The sequence below is a fragment of the Ursus americanus genome, chromosome 25 (assembly GCF_024610735.1).
Source record: "Ursus americanus isolate L20-20 chromosome 25, mUrsAme1.1.p, whole genome shotgun sequence".
NCBI classification, from domain to species: domain Eukaryota; kingdom Metazoa; phylum Chordata; class Mammalia; order Carnivora; family Ursidae; genus Ursus; species Ursus americanus.
This window is the reverse complement of record NC_142151.1, coordinates 10232667-10254945: the sequence shown is the minus strand read 5'-3', so window position 1 is coordinate 10254945 and position 22279 is coordinate 10232667. Positions and strand designations below refer to the sequence as shown.

At 41.9% G+C, this 22279-nt stretch overlaps 1 protein-coding gene across 11 annotated transcripts in view; it reads right to left on the bottom strand.

Moving 5' to 3' along the window:
• Positions 1 to 1250: 1250 nt before the first annotated feature.
• KLRG1 (killer cell lectin like receptor G1) overlaps positions 1251 to 22279 on the bottom strand; it is a 66944-nt gene continuing 45915 nt past the window's right edge. For 10 of the 11 annotated variants that reach the window (XM_087855592.1, XM_087855595.1, XM_087855597.1 and 7 more), the window contains 2 exons: positions 3333 to 3405; positions 1251 to 1756 (listed from right to left, as the gene is read on the bottom strand). The gene's annotated coding sequence lies outside the window, so the exon portion shown is untranslated. Of the gene's footprint in view, positions 1757 to 3332; positions 3406 to 18796; positions 18974 to 22279 lie in introns of all 11 variants that reach the window. The other variant, XM_087855593.1, reaches the window with a different exon arrangement.

Here is a 22279-nt window from a genome sequence, read left to right as displayed (position 1 = left end):
TTTCAGGGTTGAGAAAGTGAGGCTTAGAGTGCTCCGTAAACTGGAGAAGCCGGGATTTGATGACCGCATTCTCAATCATTATGCTAGTCTTCTGAATGTGCTGTCCAGTGAATGTGCTTCTCTTCTCATGAAATACCAGCTATCACTATTCCCCCAACATTAGAGTTGATATTAGCTTATGTTATTTCTCCTCCCCAGGAACATTTTCCCAGTCTTTGCAAAAATGAAGAGCCCATATCATCTAAAATGAAAATGCTAACGCACTACTCGACCAGTACATCAATGTGCTGCAAAAAGAATTACGGTGTGTCCCAAATACTGAACCCCTCAGCCCTCAAAGCAGTCACCTTTAGCTGCGACAAATGCCTTTGACTTCCTACCAGCCTGAGCAACTATTCTTTTCTTCCATGTGTGCCCAGATGTGGGAAAGTTTGGGGAACACTCTTCTAATGCAGAAACTGCAGCCAATGACATGTTGTTGGTAATAGGCTCTGAATCTTCCCAGTGCCCACAAACTGGAGGAGTTGAAAATCTCTGACCAGGACTTTATAAGCCGGTGGTTCTCAACGGAGGAGACGGGAGACCTCTTTGGTTGTCACAACTGGGAAAATGCTACTGACATCTAGTGGGTAAAGGTGGGGGTGCTGCAAAGAACATCACAGCTCGCCCCGAGAATAAACACTTATCTCACCCCAAATGTCAGTAGTGCTGAGGCTGAGAGACTGTTCGGAGACGAGGAGGTGGGTTCTGACGAAAGGCTGATTTCCATTCCCTGGACCCTTTACTAACATCACCTGCTCCAACACCACTTCTGGCCTCTCCTGAGAGCAATGACCCCTCTCAGGGAGTTCTTGCCAAATGCCACACACTCTGCTTGGAAGCCTTGGGGTGGGGCGTTCTGTTGGCACAGAGCGCTCTTACAAATAAATTCCTGTGAATTGGGGGAGTTTCTGAGACCAGGCAGAGTGCAAGGAGGAAGACAGCATATTCTCTGAGCCACACCATGGGGACAGGCAGCTACGCTCTGTCATGTCTAGTTCTAATTCTTCTTGTCCTCAGTACGTGGAAGACCATGAGTACCCCCCATGGTCCTATTTTACACTGTCCCCTTTTCTTCCAGTCTCTCTTATCTTACATCATTCCACTGCCATTTTCCCCTCAAAATCTCCAACTGTATTCTTGAATGCCACTTCCTACTTTAAAATTATATGATTCCAGATAACTTTTTTTTCTAAAGGAATTAATGTGACTAAAGGTATATGTGATTTTATTGAGGAGAATCCCCTTCCTGTGGGTCTGTCGCTGTGGGCTCGTAACCTCCTCAGGAGCTTCCCAGGCGAAACCTGAAACCGGCCCCTGCACACGGAAGGCAGGGAGAGGCCAAATAAGCAAAGGGAGCTTACACAAGAGGCTGTGTTCAGCGGCTGCAAAAAAAGTGGATCACATCCACGTGCCAAATCTTCCAAGTGTATATGAAGGCCTGACCTGGGTTCAGGCACGTATACCGTGCAGGTGTCCCTAGGGCCGCTCCTGGGAGTGGGAAAGGCAAGCAGAATATATTCCAAAGACAGGGGAATGGGGAAGGAGCCTCTGAGCGCCAAGGTCAAGCTCACGGGTCAACTCGCAGTCACGTCCTCTTAACAACGTCCTCCAACATTCCACTGGCTCTTCTAACTTCTCTCCCAGTGTGCTCTGAGCAGTCAGCAAGGGGTTTCCTTGGCATGGAGGTGGCTCGTTTTCTGGCTTTCTGGCTGCACTGGAGGCAGATGGCGCAGGAAGAATGCAGGTACATGGAAGAGAAAACAGAGATTGAGACAGTGATTCCCGAAATCAGTGACAGCTTTTTCCAGCCAAAGCCCCATGATCCAAACCACTGATTTCTTAAAACCTCTAGGCTGGGGATCAGATCACTCAGGGTGTGTATTCGTGTCCTCATAATTTACTAAAGATGATACATGAGCAGACTGACTCATCAGGTGTGAACACACAACACTCTGTTTGGAAAATGGCATAAGTGCCTCCTTGTGAGACGTGATGATGTGTAAGGCCAGCCTATTTTGGAGGCTAGCCTTTCTCTTTAGAGACGTTTCAGTACTCAGTAAGGACAGGCTTTGTTGCTATCATTCGAGGCTTGCTGAGTGAATTTAGGAAGGGTTTCTCTCTGTGCTGTAATGTTCTCCAGGTCAATGGAGGGGACAAAGGATCGTACCAGTGTAAAACAGAATGTGTCCACCTGGCCTTGAGGAGGAGGAGGTTGGCAGGTTTAAGAACGTGACCTGGTTGTACATACCATGTCGTTGGCTGGGGAGACAGTGCTGCCGGGCATGAGGAGATGGACCGAGGGAGAGAGATGCCAGACCAGGACTCCCATCTTCTCTTCAACACCAGGGGTCTAGATGGCCCGTCTCCAGCCCCCTAGGCACTTGTACCTCCTCTAGAGATGCGCAGGGTCCCATGTGCCCAGCGAGATCCCCCTCATTGGCTGACCCTCCCTGCAGGCTAGAATAATCCAAGCTATATGGGGGTGCTTGGATCCCCCTGAGGACCATGCAGTAGCCGGGGACCATGCGGGACTGGGGGTGCGTGATGCTGCTCATTTTCTCGGTCTCCCGCCCGGTCAGAGACACGCCGTGGCTCCTGTATCCCGCAGCCGCACGAACCACACCTGGAGACTTTTCTGGGCCTTTTGTGGGAAGTTGGCAGCTACTGAGTAAGCTCGGTGAGCGCATAGTCTCCCGTCATGAGCATTTCCTGAGTTGGGGGCTCCCCGCTAGCTTGGGAGGTCGTTGCTGTGCTTTGCTTTCCTTTGTGTGAGGAGCTGGAAGCCATGGGACGTTTTATCCGTTTCCCTGTTAATCCCCACGACACCTCCTGTCCATTCTCGCTTTCCCAGGGATCCTCCTTGCCGCAGTGCACTGCGCGCAGTTCTCAAACAAACACATCAAATCCGCAAGCATATTCAGGGCACGCGGTGGTCCACAAGCTGCTGACACACGGGCCACCCCCCACACACACATAGATGCCAACAGCCAACTCAGGATCTCCAGATGCCTCTTCCCCCAGGGCCCATCTCTTCAGTCTCCTGGCTGGCTGGCTGGCTCAGCAACTGTTGGTTCAAAACCCCCTTGGGATCTTCCCGGGTGAAATCTGAAGCTGCTCCCCTGCTCAGAGGCAGAGAGAGACCTAAGACAGAGGCAGCCACTCCAAATTGGCAGGTGGCAGGTTTAATAAACAAGGGAACTTACACATGAGGCTGGTTTTGGGCAGCCGAGGGACAAGTAGATCTCCGCACCCACCCACCAAATCTTAACAAGTTTATGTAATGACCTTACCTGGGTTCACTGTTAGGGGTCCAGGGTCTCAACACCACATCACTCTCTCAAGGCTATGTCCTTGGAGCAGCATCTGGGAGCAGAAAAGGGCAAGAAGAACGTCTATTCCAAGGGCAGGGGAGGAGGAGGGAAAGAGCCTCTAATTGCCGGAGTTGAGCTCATGGGTCAATGGGGGGGGGGGGGGTTGTCACGTCCTCTCGCTGACCTCCCCAACAATCACTGAGACATAAAGTTCCAATAGCGTTAAAGAGCCATTCCTTTGTGTTGAAGCCATTTAAACACAATGTTCTAAAACACAAATACTTCAAGTGTGGACACTCGTGATTAGATGACACGTTAAGACTGGAGCCATAAACTAGGGCCCCAGGTGAGACTGAACAAATCACCTCTTTGAGTCTAAATCAGTGTCTATAAAATGACCCTAACTGCTATGCAGGGCTATTGTGAGGACCCAAATGCCTTGAAAATCATCAGGTGTGCTACCGATAGAAAGTATTAATAGAGATTAAAAAATACACACATTAGCAGGAGTCGTGTTGTCATATTGCTTTCCTCCTTTTTTACAATCATAAAAACAAAGATATTTAGGGACACCTGGGTGGCTCAGTCAGTTAAGCATCGGCCTTCGGCTCAGGTCATGATCTCAGGGTCCTGGGATTGAGCCCTGCCTTGAGCTCCACATGGGCTCCCGGCAGGCTCCCTGCTCAGCGAGGAATCTGCTTCTTCCTCTCCTCTGCCCCAACCCCCACTTGTGTGCTCTCTCTCAAATAAATAAATAAAATCTTTTTTATTTTATTTTTTTTTAAGATTTTATTTATTTTTTTGACAGAGAGAGAGACAGCCAGTGAGAGAGGGAACACAAGCAGGGGGAGCGGGAGAGGAAGAAGCAGGCTCATAGCGGAGGAGCCTGATGTGGGGCTCGATCCCATAACACCGGGATCACGCCCTGAGCCGAAGGCAGACGCTTAACCGCTGTGCCACCCAGGCGCCCCAATAAAATCTTTTTCAAAAAATGTAAGCACCAAATGTGACATTGTGCTGAGACCCATCAAGGTGTGGAAAGAGCACATAACTAAGAGTTCACAGTCCTTGCTGAAAGTTCAAAGTCTGCCACTAAGTCACTTTGACACTTGCCCTGAGTTTGCATTTCTTTATCAAAAAAAAAAAAAAAAGATTTTTTTTTTTTAAAGATTTTATTTATTTATTTGACAGAGAGAGAGAGAGCGGGAGAGCACAAGCAGGGGGAAGGGGCAGAGAGAGAGGGAGAAGCAGGCTCCCCATTGAGCAGAGGGCCCCGAAAAAAAATAAAAATAAAAAAAGTTTTGAAATTGCTATTAAAGTCTGCAATCATGGAAATCCAAAACAGCAATAGGAGAAGTGACTTGCAGAGTGAGAAATTGTATCTGCCTAAGGATCAAGTACAGAGGACACTGCTTTACCAGGGCCCCCTCAAACTCTTTCAAAGTAATAGTGATGAGATTCTTTTTTGAGATTTATTTACTCCAATAACCTATGTTTCTTTCTTAAAAGTGAACATTCAGATAAATAAGAACAATGACAAAAAAACCAATTAGAATATTCGGATAAATCAGAACAAAATAATCAATTATTTTATCACATATTGAAAAGTGTATAAATGAGGAACTCAATTCTCCTAAAGCAGAGTGATAATAAATGACATATGATGTGATATAATTTTTTTAAGATTTTATTTATTTGAGGGGGCGCCTGGGTGGCGCAGTCGTTAAGCGTCTGCCTTCGGCTCAGGGCGTGATCCTGGCGTTATGGGATCGAGCCCCACATCGGGCTCCTCCGCTAGGAGCCTGCTTCTTCCTCTCCCACTCCCCCTGCTTGTGTTCCCTCTCTCACTGGCTGTCTCTCTCTCTGTCAAATAAATAAATAAATAATCTTAAAAAAAAAAGATTTTATTTATTTGAGAGAGAGAGTGCAAGCACATGCAGGGGGAGAGGCAGAGGAAGAGAGAAAGGGAAAAGCAGACTCTCAGTTGAGTAGGTAGCCAGGACCCTGGGATCATGACCTGAGCTAAAGGCAGACACTTAACCAACTTAGCCACCCAGGCACCCCGGTTTATTTATTTTAGAGAAATACAGAGAGAGAGAGACAGCAACAGCATGAGTGAGGGGAGGAGCAGAGGGAGAGGGACAAGCAAACTCTGTGCTGAGCATGGAGCCCAACTCAGGGCTTGAACTCACAACCCTGAGATCACAACCTGAGCCGAAACCAAGAGTCAGTCTAACCGACTGCAGCAGCCAAGTGCCCCAAGGTGTTTTCATTACTTGGTATAAACAGTAACATCTAGCTGATGACATTTAGGCTTGCTAAGGTTTAGAACAGAAAACACTATATGATTAGCCAGAGGAGATAAATAACATGGATAAACTTTCAACAGTGAGGATTCTTGGTGGAAGCTATCCTGCACTAATGTTCATACCCTAACCAGACCATTGACCAGTAACACCCAGGCCATTAGCCACAGATAGATGTAGAAATGTCGGGGCGCCTGGGTGGCACAGTCGTTAAGCGTCTGCCTTCGGCTCAGGGCGTGATCCCAGCGATCTGGGATCAAGCCCCGCATCAGGCTCCTCCTCTGGGAGCCTGTTTCTTCCTCTCCCACTCCCCCTGTCTGTGTTCCCTCTCTCACTGGCTGTCTCTCTCTGTCAAATAAATAAATAAAATCTTAAAAAAAAAAAAAGATGTAGAAATGTCTTCAATATGATGCAGTTCCCCAAATCCCTATGTGTCCAACCACTTGGGATTTCCTGTCAGTATTCTGGCCCGTGACCCTTCCCTCTTGTTCTCTCTGTGCTCCAGTGAGAGGCCATTTTTCCGTGTCAGTCCCTCTGGAGTCAGACACTGATCGCCCCCATCACTCAAATGCTCATGTATGTCATTTTACCAAACAGGGAAATGATTGGGGATTCTGCAAAATATGAGGTTTAAAATTACCCAATAAGGTAGGCAATTTCTTTTCCCTAAAACTAAAAAAACAAAAAACGAAACAAAACAAAAAACCCATGAGGCTAAGAAGGACATAGATTATTTTAAAGTTGAAGAAACTGGTAAGACCAGAAGAACTAGGATCCAGGTCTCCCAACTCTTGGTTCAGTGCATTTTTTTTCTCACTGTCCAGTGGCTGAAAGACTACTTGGAGCAGAGTTGCCCAAATGTTGGCCAGCTATGTTGCGTGAGTATCTTTAAATAGGAAGACAGCAATAAAAGACTTGTTTAATAACTACTATAATTTTGAAGAAATGATGAGTAGAGATAGTATTTCCAGATATCTGCATTAACTATAACGGAATATGAAAATATCTATAGTATTTTTGGTAATAAACTCACAGTTGCTGCTGATACTACGGTAGCCTGTTACTTGGATTAATAATTGAAAGACATGTTAAATTTCAGTTAGATGTTTAAGAGAATAAAGATGTGATTTTTCCCATCTAAACTTACAAACTTCTGAATTCTAATCCTGAATCCCTTGAAATTCTGTGATCCAAAGTCAATTCCCAGACTCTAGGATCATGACCTGAGTTGAAGGTAGCCGCTTAACCAACTGAGCCACCCAGGCAGCCCTGTGCTTTTTTGAACATACTCTGTGGCACTCCCTTTACAACACTCAACTTGCTGTGCTGAAGAGTACGAGGAACAATATTCAAAGAGTCTCCAAACAGTAAAATTCTATTATTCCACTGTTGTGTCAACTATTCTGTAACTCTCCTTGGTTATGTAATTATAATGTGGATTAGATACTATAACTTTATACAAAGTGAGGTTTTTATATCATTTTAAATATTTATGTTTGATTTGGTAATTATTTTCTTTCCAGAACATAGACTTTAAAAGTATTCACCAACTTAAAGCTCAAACTTTATGCTTTCTTCAGGATTTTATCACTTTTACTTTTGACAAAGAACTATCCATCCAGAAAATGAGAAGCTCCACACATTGTTTCCAGTGCAATTGTTTTTAACATTTCAATTATAGCAGGAAAACTAAGTATTTAGCCACATTATTCATACATGTCACATTGTGTGGAAATACCTTTCTCAAAGTAGTATATTCTTTTCTTCCATTGTAATATTCACAGTGGCACTTCCTCATGTGGAATAAAATGAGATAATTTAAAATCTCCACATACAGCCATCTGCTGAGACTGTAAGAAACTATTTCCCTGAAACTTGGATCTGGAACTGACAGTGGTAAAGTGAGTAACTTGCATTTTTACCATTTGCTTGAGATGTGAAACATGATTTCATTATTTCCAACTATTTTTCTAATTAATTTCTGACATTTCAAGACAAGAGTAGGCTAATTTATAAAACTCTGGTCTAATTATATCAACTCATCAATTAATGACATATTTGTACTGCAGGCACTTCCAGAAAATGAACATGGTGACTGTTTACAATCTAGCTTTCTAATTTTTAACACCATTCAAGGACATGGTATTGAACAGCAAACTTGAAGCAATCCTACATGGAATAAACCATTTTAAGAATTATAATTTATAAAATTTTCAGATGGTGTTGTAGAGAGGGCAGTTCAATGACATTTTCAAACCCATAGTCAGATTTCTAATGGTAGGACAGACTTTGAGGTGGTGTGGGAGGCACGGCCATTGTTGGTGAAATAGAACCATTGAAATGCCTTTTATTTTTCCATTTTGGGCCCTGATCACACTGCTAATTTCTATAGTTCTTTCAAGAGGACTCAGAAGTATGGCAAGGAATCATCATGATCAGTTACCATCCTAGAAATAACCAATGTACCTGCTTGCTTTCTGTTCTTCACATTGCCGTCCTCCCCAGCTCATCAGGTGTGGCTGAAGCGGGAGTAACAGTCCCTGATACCACCACTGAGTGGAGGGCAGGGGCCCTCTGCCCGTCCAGTGGCAATGGACTTGGTCTCTCCCACTGTGTCTCTCCAAGCCTTTCAGCCCTTCTTTCTGGAGGTCACAATGCCCTACTCTGTGATCCTTTACACTCAAGGCCACTGTGTTCAACTGCCTTCCCAAATGCATCCAGGTGAGGAGCTTTCCAAATTAAGCATGAACAAAAGATTATGTTTGGCCCATAACACTTCTTCCAGATCAATGAACTATCCCCTAATTCCAATGATCTATATTACCATATTGATAATTATCAAGTTCTAAAAAACTAACAAATTTTTTTCTCAAAAATATGTAGAACACTGACTGTGAAACTATAGCTTACAAAATCCAGATCTCAATTTTCTTTCATTTCTAGTTTTTAAAAATATTTTATCATAACCTAGACTGAGTGCCTTAAAATAGCATGAGAGTCAGTACTGTTCAATCTCATTATTTGGATTTTCTAAGTCTTCCTTTAAATTCCCAGACACTTTCTTTGTACCTTTCTTCTAACACATCACATTTAAGCATATGTAACATAATTCTTCTTTCTCAGCATCTTACATGTCCTGCAGCAAAAACATCTTGAGGACAAGAGCCACTTATATCCTAGAAGTGCCTTATATACATAAAACTTTTCATATGTATTTTTAATTGAATGAATGGATGAGTATGTGGATAAAAAATGAAGGAAGAAAAAAAATGAAAGAAGGAACTCCAACTGGACGACAGCCACAAAGTAAGCTAGGAGAATTCTCATGAATCTAAGCCAGTAGATAAATTTCTTCAGGACAACACGCTATTGTTGACTTTTCCTATCCTCTACTACTGGTACAAAAAATACACAAATAAATACACATATATAAAATTTCTATGTGTATATATTTATAAATATATATGTTCTATATCAATTTTATACAACTTTTTAATGTAAATAGTCTCAGCTATGTCATTTTCAACCCCACGCTTTCCAAAAGTGCTTCTCCTGGTCCTTTTTTTTAAAAAAAAGATTTTATTTATTTATTTGAGAGAAAGAGTGAGTGAGAGCCAAAGAGAGCACAAGAGGGAGAAGCAGTATGCCCACCGAGCAGGGAACTCGATGCAGGACTCGATCCCAGGACCCTGGAAGCATGACCTGAGCTGAAGGCGGATGCTTAACTGACAGAGCCACCCAGACGCCCCTCTCCTAGTTCCTTTTTAACACCCAAATTCACTCTGGGCTCTTTCACTTGCCCCATGCCATACATCAACTTGCTGCCCTTCTAAACTCATCTCTTGTGTTGCTTGGCTCATGTGAGGTTATAAGTAAGTGCGCACCTGGAAGATTCTCCTGACTTCATGGCTATCCCAATAGAGAAAGGCCAAGATTCTTACTGCCTCCATGCAGATGAGAGGCAAACTGTGTTCTGGGTGGTAACTCCCAAATCACTAGGTGAGTGGAAGTTCTCTGAAGGAATCCTCTCTGCTCCAAGCTGATGATATATAACGGTTCCTTAAATTAGGTTCCTCTCTTTGAGTCCCACAAGCAGAAGACTCCAGTTGATGCTGCTTCTGCTCCTGTACTTGCCAGCTCCTTAAATAAGGAGCAGATCTACGAACTGCGCACAGAACATAGGACACCTTAAAGATCTGAGGGATTTATTTAGAGAGTACCCAGTCCCTGGGACATCCAAGGTCAGATCTATAGGCTCTTTGATTCAGGAACGTGAATTTCTCCATGAGCCCAGAAACACTACAGTACTCTGAGCTCTGTGGTACTAGGGTGGATAGGGTTCCTAAAATTGGGAGGAAAGATTCAGTTGTCAAACTTCTACTAGTTGAGGTGAGTAAGCCTGACTTGTTTGATAGCTCCACCGAGTCCAGAAAATGGTAGCAAAATTCACTATCTATAATCTTCGGGTAAAAAAGAATTAATAAGAATAATACATGAACAGTATATTTCACAGCATATGACAAGTCTATGCATTAAAATAGACAATGTTTTATTTTTCCATTTGCCTTGTAACTATTTTCCTATTAGCTGAAAATTGAGCTAGATATATATTGGGGATTTTTTTGTTCTGTATGGTTTTTTTAAGATTTTATTTTATTTATTTATTTAGGGAAAGAGAGAGAATGTGTGTGAGGAAGGGGAGGGGCAGTGGGAGAGGGAGAGAGAGAATCCTAAGCAGACTGTGCCCTGAGCACAGAGCTGAGGTCATGACCTGAGCTGAAATCAAGAGTCCGTCACTTAACCAACTGAGCCACCCAGGTGCCCCAGAGCTAGATTAATTTTGTGCCTAATTCTTTTTTGTTGTTGTCTTTGGGGTACCTTGCTCAGTCGGTTAAGCATCAGACTCATGAGCTCAGTAGTGAGATCGTGCCCTGCATTGGGTTCCACACTCAGCTCAGAATCTGCTTGTCTCTCCCTCTGCTCCTCCCCCACTTGTGCTCTCTCTCTCTCTCAAATAAATAAATCAATAAAAATCTTTTTAAAACATGAAGTAAGGATGAATTTTGTTTGTTTTTTCTTGATGATACTGGCCAGTGACTGCTGTTCTGACTTTTCATTTTTCATTTCCAGGTGACATTCTAGGTCCTGCCATAAAAAACATACAAAATCTTCTCCAGATGCCCTATGGCTGTGGAGAAGAGAACACAGTCCTCTTTGCTCCTAATATCTATGTACTGAAATATCTGAATGAAACCCAACAGCCGACTCAGGGTATCAGGTCCAAGGCCATTGGCTATCTCAATACTGGCAAGTAAGAGACAGAAACTTCACTACATCATCATAAATGTTCTTTCCACAAGTAGGCTTAACATTCACTGGACAAGAAGAGCATGGCCATTGGTGGGTCCTGTGTGCCTGAGAAGCTAGGGCTTGTCATTGGCGTCTGGCTTCTCTGGCCTTGGGTTGTACATTTGGGAATCCTCTCATTCTTGGATATGTCACTGCTACTTCATGGCCCATCTGAAACCTTCTGTTCCAGGTTATCAGAGGCAGCTGAACTATAAACACATAGATGGTTCCTACAGCACCTTTGGGGACCAATATGGTAAGAAGCAAGGCATCACTTGATAAGAAGGGGGTCCTATGGACCAAACTTTGTACAGGCATTGCCACTCTTATTCCTCATGGAAACCCTACAAATTAAATATTATGAACCTCATTTTGGAGAGGTAGAAGCTTATACCTAGTGCTGTTAAATAAATGTTGTTAGATTGCACAAATAATAAGTGGCAGAGCTGAGACTTATCTCAAGGTCCGTCTACCTGGACTCCTAAATGTATTTTTGAATCAACATGGTAAGCTGTTCTTTCTCCATGTCTAAAACCCATCATAAGAAAAAAGTATGGGGGCGCCTGGGTGGCACAGAGGTTGGGCATCTGCCTTCGGCTCAGGGCGTGATCCCGGCGTTAAGGGATCGAGCCCCACATCAGGCTCCTCTGCTATGAGCCTGCTTCTTCCTCTCCCACTCCCTCTGCTTGTGTTCCCTCTCTCGCTGGCTGTCTCTATCTCTGTCGAATAAATAAATAAAACCTTTAAAAAAAAAATAAGAAAAAAGTATGGCCACTTTATTTTCCAGCATCCAGAGATGCTAGAAACTGGAACTAGAAAAGCTGTAGCCATCCTTCACACTACCTTATATTAAATAACACTGTTCCTCTGAGACAAAACACACAGTCAAACAAGAGGTAATAAATGAAAAGGAGGTTGGTGGAAGGAGAAGGGAAGGTGTGGGAAGAAAGTACTTAACTTTTTCTTTTTAAGATTTTATTTATTTATTTGGGAGAAAAAGAACATGAGTGGTGGGGGGAGGGTGGGAAGAGGGAGAAGCAGACTCCCCACGGAGCAGGGCTCTGAGCAGGGAGCCCAACAAGGGGCTCAATCCCAAGACCCTGAGATCATGACCTGAGCCAAAGGCAGATGCTTAACCAACTGAGCCACCCAGGCGCCCTGAAAGTACTTAACTTTTTAAGGCAGAAAACCTTGCCGAGATGTTAGTCCACATAGCAGGAGCTACAGAGGAGAAGGGTTTTCTCTTCTCCAATGGAAAATCAGTGAAAGGGAGAAAACCTGGTATGAGAGCACAAATGTCTTAACCACTAAGGAAGACAGAGCCTGAATCCTTGAAGCAATGAGAAAGTGAGCAAGGAAGTAAGGACCACTTGAAACCACTTGGTAGTATGTTAAGAGCAGATAGAGCCCAAAGAGAGTGAACAGTGTCATGAAGTAACAAAGAGAGAGTCCCTAGCTCTAAGGACCCGAGCCCCTCATATGACTCTCATGAGTGTTGACTGGGTCCCCATGAAGCATGTGCTTGTGACTTGTGCATGAAAACAAATGGCCTCATCACCCCACTCTTCTTCCTCCAACAGGCTCATAGCCTTTGCACTCATAACTCTCACCCAGCCTTGAGCCTTCATCTTCATCAATGAAACACACATCACCCAAACCCTTACCTGGCTCTCTGAGAAGCAGAAGAACAATGGTTGTTTCAGGAGTTCTGAGTTACTGCTCAGCAATGCCATTACAGTGGTGGCTTTTGTAGGCTAGTTCTGAACCCTCTGATCTCACTAATCCATGGAAATTTGTCCAAGGGGGAAGGCACATAAGAAGGTAGCACACAGGGGGACACCTGGGTGGCTCAGTTGGTTAAGTGTCTGCCTTCAGCTCAGGTCATGGAGATCATGACCCTGAGATAGGGTCCTGGAATTGAGTCCTGCATTGGGCTCCCTGCTCAGCGGGGAGTCTGCTTCTCCCTCTCCCTCTGCTGCTCCCCCTGCTTGTGCTCTCTCTGTCAAATAAATAATAAAATCTTAAAAAAAAAAAAAGTAGCACACAGGAATTCCTAAAGGAAAGGACTGGGAAGTATGGAAGGGCAATAGGATGGGAGAATATGCTAACATACCACTGAGGAAAAAGAAATGGAATCTCAGCTGGGAGTGCAGAGACATTGTACAGTGAGGATAGATAAAACTGAGAAGAATTTCTGAGGAACCAAGCAAGAGAAAGGACTGACCATGAGGAGAGTGGACATCAAAGGGTTTTCTGAAGTAAAAATAACCTCTTTCCCTTAAACTTACGGGGAGGAGTGGAAGATGAAGTGACCTTCTCTGCCTATATCACCACTGCTCTTCTGGAGATTTCTGTCCCCATCACTGTAGGTACCACCTTAACTTCCTCCGCTTCCCAGACTGCTATGAAACCACTGCCCTACGGTTATAATAATACTCCTGTAAAAGCCAAGTGACAGCTTTCCTTCTGCACGACGCTGATGCATTTGCCAAAATGATAGAGACTTTGACCAGTTTATCAAGAAGGATTTTACTTGTTCAGGAAACAGGACTATGTACCGAAGCTAATCCTAAAACATGTAGCCTCCAGTTTACATTTTGCCTTACACCTCCTGCCTTTATCAGTTTACATTTTAATTAAAAGTAATTTTTGAGTGATTCTTATTATGTGTTTTTTACAACCAAAAAAAAAAGTTATTTCCAAAAAGATGGTCAGAGAATGGATTGATAGATGAATTATTTGAAAAGCACTGCTACCACTTCTCCTGTGGGGTTTATATTATTCCAGGACTTACAAGGACTCCTTTTCCATAGCTTAGGGTACCACTGCTCTGCCTTCACAGCACCCTGTTGTCCAAATGCCCTATTCTGCCTGAAGGCAGCCTGGAAAAAACACAGGAAGTGGCCCACGGCAGCCATATCTATACCTAGGCACGGTTGGCCTGTGCTCTTACCCTGGCAGGTAACCAGAACGAGAGGAGACAGACCCTGGAATCACTTGACGAGGAAGCTATTAGAGAGGCGAGAGCATACATTAAGGTCTTCCCCCCACCCACTTCCAGTAGATGGAAAGGGGAAGAATATTGAATTCCTGAAAATAACGTCCCTTTTTGGCCTATACCACTATAAATGCCGACATTTTAATGCAAACTCACACATTAAAAGATTAATGTTCCTTTTATATCCAAACCTTTCCTGGAATATTTTGTTACAGAAAGAACAAATAAAAGAAACATCACAGGAGAACGCAGGTGTTTCAGTCTCCTTTTATTTACAAAGACAAATATAGTTGACATTTATACCTCTCCTTATGGCACATGACTATATATCAGTGTGAGTAGAAGCAAAGAGTCATAGCAAAGACACTGTCATCCACAATAATAGCTTCCATGTTGTACTATTTCTAATACAACTCTCTGAAATAAAGTGGTAGATTTTATATTTCATTTCAACAAAGCCTAAACAACCACAAAATCATTTTAGGTTGAGAGCAAGGAACCAACCAGTGAGGAAATCATGTCTGCCTTCCCCTCCACCCCACCTACCCACTGCACAAACTCTACCAGCACATTTGAGAAAGTAGTTGAGTTCACATCTTATGAATTTGTCCTCAATATTTCCCTAAGTCATATTAGACCATACCAAGTTCATATTTTTACTCTGGAATAATAAAACTAGGGATATCATGATTGAAGTAAAAAATGTACTTCAGTAGGTAATATTTTAAGAGTTAGATAATAGAGACAGTGAGTAAAGAGGACTAAGAGCCCTAAATAAATGCAATCCATAATAAAGAAATTAGATTGTGTTAGACGTTTGTAAGCCCTGTTTTTTCAACTTATTCTGTCACCCATAACTTATTCCTGCTACCTAGCCTTAGAAAACTACCACAAATACTACCTACAACGTAAGCCTATCAATCATGCAAAATTTTGCAATGTACCAAGAGTCTTACAAAGAAGTGTTTACAGATAAAGAGATCTATAAATCACCTTCAAAAAATAACGTAAGGGCGCCTGCGTGGCTCAGTTGGTTAAGCATCTGCCTTCGGCTCAGGTCATGATCCCACAGTCCTGGGATCGAATCCCACATTGGGCTCCCTGCTCTGCGGGGAGCCTGCTTCGCCCTCTGCCCTTCACCCCACTCATGCTCCCTCTCTTTTTCTCTCTCTCTCAAATAAATAAATAAAATCTTTTTTAAAAAAAGATAACATAAAAACGCAAAGCAATAAATAAAAATCTAGAGAATTACACAAATAATTTTCGTAGGACATTTGAGACGGGTGAGAACTATAGCCTGAGTGGTCCCTGAAACGCAAACAAAGAAAGTAAAATTTGAGTGGAAAAATAAAAGGTGTCTTTTATGCTGATTAGTGGAGAACATGCCGAGTATTTCTGACTAGGAGGAAAGTATAATACCATGAAGGAAAAAAGAAGCAAATATCGGAAGAAAACCAAAAGGATGCATAACCACAGTTATCCCTCCTGTACTTTGCTTGAACAGCTGTAGTACAAGCAGGCTTTCATTCTTCCCCCAGAAAATGGGATTATGTCAATGTTATCGAGAGTGGAAATTCCTCAACCACTTTTGTCTATTGCCCCAGATAGTTATTTCCGCAACGATGTAGTTCCTGATTCAGGAAAGTCTGCAGTCCTACTATACATCAAAATCTCTCCATGAAACCTGTCCCACTGAAGCTCCCTTTCTTGGGCTTTTCTTCCATTGTGTCTTTCGGATAAAGCAGCTTTTGCTGAATACAGTGCCCTCTGCAATGCAGGTAAGGAGCTTGCACTCCATGTCTCAAGCCTTCATTTTGCTCTCAGGGCCAGTCCTCTTAGATACAAAATAATCTACATCGTTTTTAGTTGATCTCAGACTCCTCAAACTACGTGGTAACACAGAAATATACATCTTAGGACAGGAGCACTAACTCTCTGGAAAACTTCTCTAATTCCTTTATCAGCAGAGAATATGTTTATTATAGGTGCATATCTGATGAATCCCATTCTTAGCCATAGCCAGTTTGGTTTCCTTTAGCAAGCCCTATTGTTCATATCCAATTAAAATTATATTCAAGAATAGGTACTAACTCTTCTTTAAATGTTTGGTAGAACTCACCAATGAAGCCATCTAGTCCTGGATCTTTTTTTGGGAGAGTTTTTAAATTACTGATTTAATGTCATTGCTTATAATTGGTCTATTCAGATTTTCTCTTTCTTCATGTTCAGTCTTGGAAGGTTGTATATTTCTAGGAATTTATCCATTTATTCTAGGTTTTCCAATTTATTGGCATGTAACTGTTTGTAATAGTGTCTTATGATCCGTTGTATTTCCGTGGTGTCATTTGTAACTTCTTTTTAATTTCTGATTTTAGGGATGCCTGGGTGGCTCAGTCAGTTAAGCACCTGCCTTCAGCTCAGGTCATGATCCCAGGGTCCTGGGATCCAGTCTCACATCAGACTCCCTGCTCAGTGGGGAGCCTGCTTGTACCTCTGCCTGCTGTTCTCCCTGCTTGTGCTCTCTCTGTTTCTCTCTCTCTTTCTAACAAATAAATAGATAAAATCTTTTTTTTTAATTTTAAGTATTTTTAAAAAATAAAAAATAATAATTTCTGATTTTATTTATTTGGGCCCTCTCTTTTTTTTTTTTTTTCTTGATGGGTCTGGCTAGTGGTTTATTGATTTCATTTATCTTTTTAAAGAACAAGCTTTTGGTTTCATTGATCTTTTCTTTTCTTTTTAAGTCTCTATTTAATTTCTTTCTGTCTGATCTTTATTATTTCTTCCTTCTACTAACTTTGGGCTTTGTTTATTTTCTTCTCTTACTAGTTCCTTCAGGTGTAAAGGTAAATTATTTATTTGGATCTTTTCTTGTTTCTTGAGATAGGCCTGAATAGCTGTGAACTTCCCTCTTAGAACTCCTTTTGCTGTGTCCCACAGATTTTGGAAAGTTGTGTTTCCATTTTCATTTGCCTCAACGTATACCCTTATATCAAAAACAGACAAAAACACCACAAAAAAAGGAAAATTAGAGGCCAATATCCCTGATAAATATAAATGCAAAACTCCTCAACAAAATATTAGCAGACCAGATTCAGTAATATATTAAAAGGGTCATACACCATAATCAAGTGGGATTTACTCTGGGGATACAACGATGGTTCAATACACACAAATCAATGTGATATACAATATTAATAAAGGATAAAAATCATATGATTATCTCAATAGATGCAGAAAAAGCATTTGACAAAATTCAGCATCGATTTATAATACAAAACTCTCAACAAAGCAGAACATACTCCTCCATAACAAAGGCGATATGTGAGAAACCCACAGCTAACATCATACTAAATGGTGAAAAGCTGAAAGCTTTTCCTCTAACGTCAGGAACAAGCCAAGTGTGCCCACTCTTGCCACCTTTATTCTCCGTAGTACTATAAGTTCTAGCAACAGCAATCAGACAAGAAAAGAGAAATAAAAGGCATCCAAATTGGTAAAGAAGAAGTAAAACTGTCACTATTTGCAGATGACATGATACTGTCATGTCATGATAGAAAACCTAAAGATTCCGTGGGAAAAAAATATTAGAACAAATAAATAAATTCAGTGAAGTTGAAAGATACAAAGCTAACAAACAGAAATTGGTTGCATTTCTATACACGAATAGCAAGCTATCGGAAAGAGAAACTAAGAAAACAATCCCACTTACAACTGCAACAAAAAGAATAAAATACCTAGGAATAAATTTAACCAAGGATAAGAATGAACTGAAAACTCTGAGATATTGATGAAAGACGCTGAAGAGGACACATAAATAGATATATTGTGCTCATGGATTGGAAGAATTAACATTGTTAAAATGTCTATACTATCCAAAGCAATCTACAGAATCTAATGCAATCCCCATCAAAATACCAAGGGCACTTTTCACAGAACCAGAACAAAGAATTCTCAAATTTGTACTGAAGCATGAAAGAGCATGAATCTGGAGAAAGAAGAACAAAGCTGGAGGTATCACACTATCTGATTTCAATTATACCACGAGCCAGAGTGATCGAAACAGTGTGGTACCGGCATGAAAACAGGGGATCACTGGAATAGAACAGAGAGCCCAGAGATAAACCCATGCATATGCGTGTCAGTTCATCCATGACAAAGGAGGCAAGAACATACAATGGGGAAAAGATGGTGTCTTCATAAATGGTATTGGGAAAACGAGATAGCTACATGCAGAAGAAGGACACTGGATTACTATCTGACACCATACACAAGAATAAATTGAAATGGATTGAAGAGGGGCGCCTGGGTGGCTCAGTTGGTTAAGCATCTGCCTTCGGCTCAGGTCATGATCTTAGGGTCCTAATATCGGGCCCTGCTTTGGGCTCCCTGCTCAGTGGGGAGTCTGCTTCTCCCTCTCCCTCTGCCTCTGCCCCTCCACCTGCTTGTGCTCTCTCTCTCTCTCTCAAAAAAATATTTTTTAAAAAATGAAATGGATTTAAGGTTTGGATATAATCCATGAAACCATAAACCTCCTAGAGGAAAACATAGACTCTTTGACATCAATGTTACTAATATATTTTTGAACCAGTCTCCTCAGGTCAGGGCAACAAAAGCTAAGATAAACAAATAAAATAAACATCAAACTAAAAAGCTCTGGCACAGCAAACTATTAACACAATGAAAAGGCAACCTGCTGAAAAGGACTTCTATATTTCCTATATTATAGATATTTGCAAATCATCCATCTGATAAGGGGTTAATACCCAAAATATATTTTAAAAACTTACACAATTTAGGGGGTGCCTGGGTGGCTCAGTCGTTAAGCGTCTGCCTTTGGCTCAGGGCGTGATTCTGGGGTCCTGGGATCAAGCCCTGCATCAGGCTCCTTACTCCGCTGGGAAGCCTGCTTCTTCCTCTCCCACTCCCCCTGCTTGTGTTCCCTCTCTCACTGGCTGTCTCTCTCTCTGTCAAATAAATGAATAAAAATCTTAAAAAAAAAAAAATCTTACACAATTTAATATCAAAAACAAAACAAAAGAACCCAATTTAAAAAATGAGCAGAGAATTTGAACAGATACTTTTCCAAAGAAGACAGACAGATGGTCAATAGACACATGGACACAGGTAAAGATGCTAAACATCACTCGTCATCAGGAAAATACAAATGAAAACCACCATTAGATATCACCTCACGCATGTGACATTGGCTAGTAACAAAAAATAAAATAAACTAACAAGTGTTGGTAAGAATGTGAAGAACTACATACACATAGTGACAACAGGGATGGACCTAGAAGGTATTATGTTAAGTAAAATGAGTCAGCCAGAGAAAGACAAATACTGTATGATTTCACTTACATGTGGAATCTAAAAAAATAAAATAAGTGAATAAGCAAAACAAACCAAAAACAGACTCATAGATCCATACAGGAAACAAACTGCAGGTTACCAGAGTGAGGAGATATTGGGGGTGACGGGGCAGGTGAAATAGGTGAAGGGATTAAGAGGTATAAACTTGCAGTTATGAAATAATTAAGTCATGAGAATACAATGTACAGCACAGGGGATACGGTTAATAGTATTATAACAACTTTGTGTGGTGATAGATGGTAACTAGACTTACTGTGGAGACAGTTTCATAATATATAAAAATATCAAATCACTATGATGTACTCCTCAAACTAGTAGTGAGTAAGGGACAGGCAGGGCCAGGGAGGGAGAGATAGGTAGGGAGCCATGGGATCAGGCTCACAAAAATTCCAAAAATGTGGAGGTGAAAGGAAACCAGAGATAAGGGAACATCCTGTCCTAGGTGTCAGAGGTGGGGTCTTGTTATAACAGCTACTTGTGACCAACAAAAAACTTTGGGACCCTAAAAAGGAAGTGAGCCATTGAAGGTGTTATCACTAATCCTTGTTCAATGGTGCTATCAATAGGATGTTAAAAGGATTTAAGCTCCCTGGTTAGCTTTCAATAAAAGACCAACCCTAGAAGCCCCCAGTGGCAACCCTGTCGGGACCCCTCTCACTCCTGAGAGTTTTTTCTGTATCCTCACTTAATAAAACTACTGCTTTACTCACTCTCCTTTGTCCTCGAGATTCGTTCTTCAACTCCGTGAGACAAGAACCTTGTTCTCCCTCCCGCTACAATAAGATATTATACTTCGATTAAAAACAAAAAAATTATATTCACTCTTTGGCAAGTACTAAACCACGCTACTTCTTTCCCTTCTCTCCAAAGACACTGAGCAATGAAATACTTGAGGCCCATATCCATAAACAGGGCTTTGCCAAAGTCCCCAGAACCAGGACTCTAAAAAAATGTTTTGTCTCTGAAATGTGCAGCTAAACAACTTGGTAACCAAATGTATATTTGTAGAGAATATCTATCATTGATTCCTTCTTCATTCAACGCAAATTTACTCCAAGATCACTTTATTCTACCAAACCTCAGAATATTCAAAGTAATCTAATAGCAACTTGAGAAACTTTACCTCCCCCCAAACTTGTTGATGGGTAGATTAGTGACAAGAAGAGTATAAAGTATATCTGGGTGGAAGCACTTTTTAAACAGGCATAGAGTGTACTTTAAGCCAGGTAGCACGACTAACCTGATTAGATGGCAATTCCATATTTCAGAATGCTGAGAGTTAATTAATTAATACGTTATGTTAAGGTGGCAGACAGAAAAGTATTATGGCAATTTCACTGAATTAGAAATTAGTTGACTTGACTTCTAGTTTAAAATCCGCCAATAACCATCTGCATGACTTTGGATAAACTAACCTGGATATTAATTTCATGCATAAGAGAGAATCTGATGTTATTTAAGAAGTAATAAGTATAGTAGCAAGGTTCTGAGGAGATAAGAAAGTGCAGAAGCAAAAAGAATAGATATAGGGTTAACTTAATTTTTTTTAAAAGCCAGTACTGTCTACTATCTGCTAGGCACTTTTCTCAGCATTTTGTGTGTTATGTAATTCCATTCCCACAATCACTCTCTGATGTACCTAGTATGGTTAATACCATTTTTTAAATGAAGAGACAGAGGTAAAGAGAAATTACAGAGGTAAAGAGAAATTACAAAGCTTCCCAAGGTCCAACTGACGAGGAGGCAAAATTTGAAGCCGGGCATTCTAGCGTCAGACTCTATACCTTAACCACTTCCCTCTGTTACTTAGCTGTGGAAGGAAAGGTCATGTCTGCTTTTGAGATTTCAGATGGTGGTGAGAGGCTGGATGCAGAAAGACAGATGTATTTAAGAAAGAACAACGTATGTGAGAGCAGAGAACAGGTGAGAAAAATGGGACAGAGAAAGCAGGAAAGGCAGAAGTTAGGGGTTCCGGGGAGACCCTCAGGCAAGTTCACCTCTGAGACCTCTGGGCATCACCAGGTAGCAATTGTCCCTTTCTTGCAGGAACCATATGGAATGGGCAGACTCTGGCCAGTGCTGCTGACACTGGAATAGGCCTTCCCCAAAAGTCAAACTACACTGGGGAAGGAGGAAAGGTAACATCTACAAAATCTCTTGCTTAAAGCCTCTTTATTTGAAGATTATGTTGGCTTATTTCCTTCCTAGAGTACAGAAAGAAAAGGGCCCTTCAGTATTTCAAAAGAGCTAACAGATTATGATTGGATGATATCATGGGATCCAAGATTCGTTCTCTAAATGATCACAATAAAAGGGTCAGAGAACCTCTGCTCTCAGACTGGACCTGGCCATGCCCACAGGCACTCAGACAAGGCATATGCTATCCCTCTGTTATATGCCCCAACCACAAAAGAGCTACAGGAGCTTAGAGCCCAGGTTTGTGGAGCTCCTCTCAGAAATGGTCACAATGGAGAACCCCAACTTCATGCAATGAGTTAGAAGCATTGCAAGTCAATAACCAAGTACTTTAATTAGCATTATATCTGGTGAGGAAGAAACAGGAAAATCCTGCATCGGACCCTTGATGCTCTGATATTTTTGTCTAATTGCAATGAAAGAAATATAAGACCGAGGACAGGATGTGGGAGCAGCTTTCAATTTTAGTCTGCGTTAGGAGAGTGAGACCAGGTTGAATGTTGAAAAGGTGTGACAGTGTTTATGGGAGTGATAAAGGCTAAAGCCACAGTGTAGCCTGGGTGGCTCAGTCGGCTAAGTGTCTGCCTCTGGCTCGGGTCATGATCCCGGGGTCCTGGGATGGAGTCCCCGCATCAGGCTCCCTGCTCAGTGGGAAGCCTGCTTCTCCCTCTCCCTCCGCCCTTCCCCCATCCCTGCTTATGCTC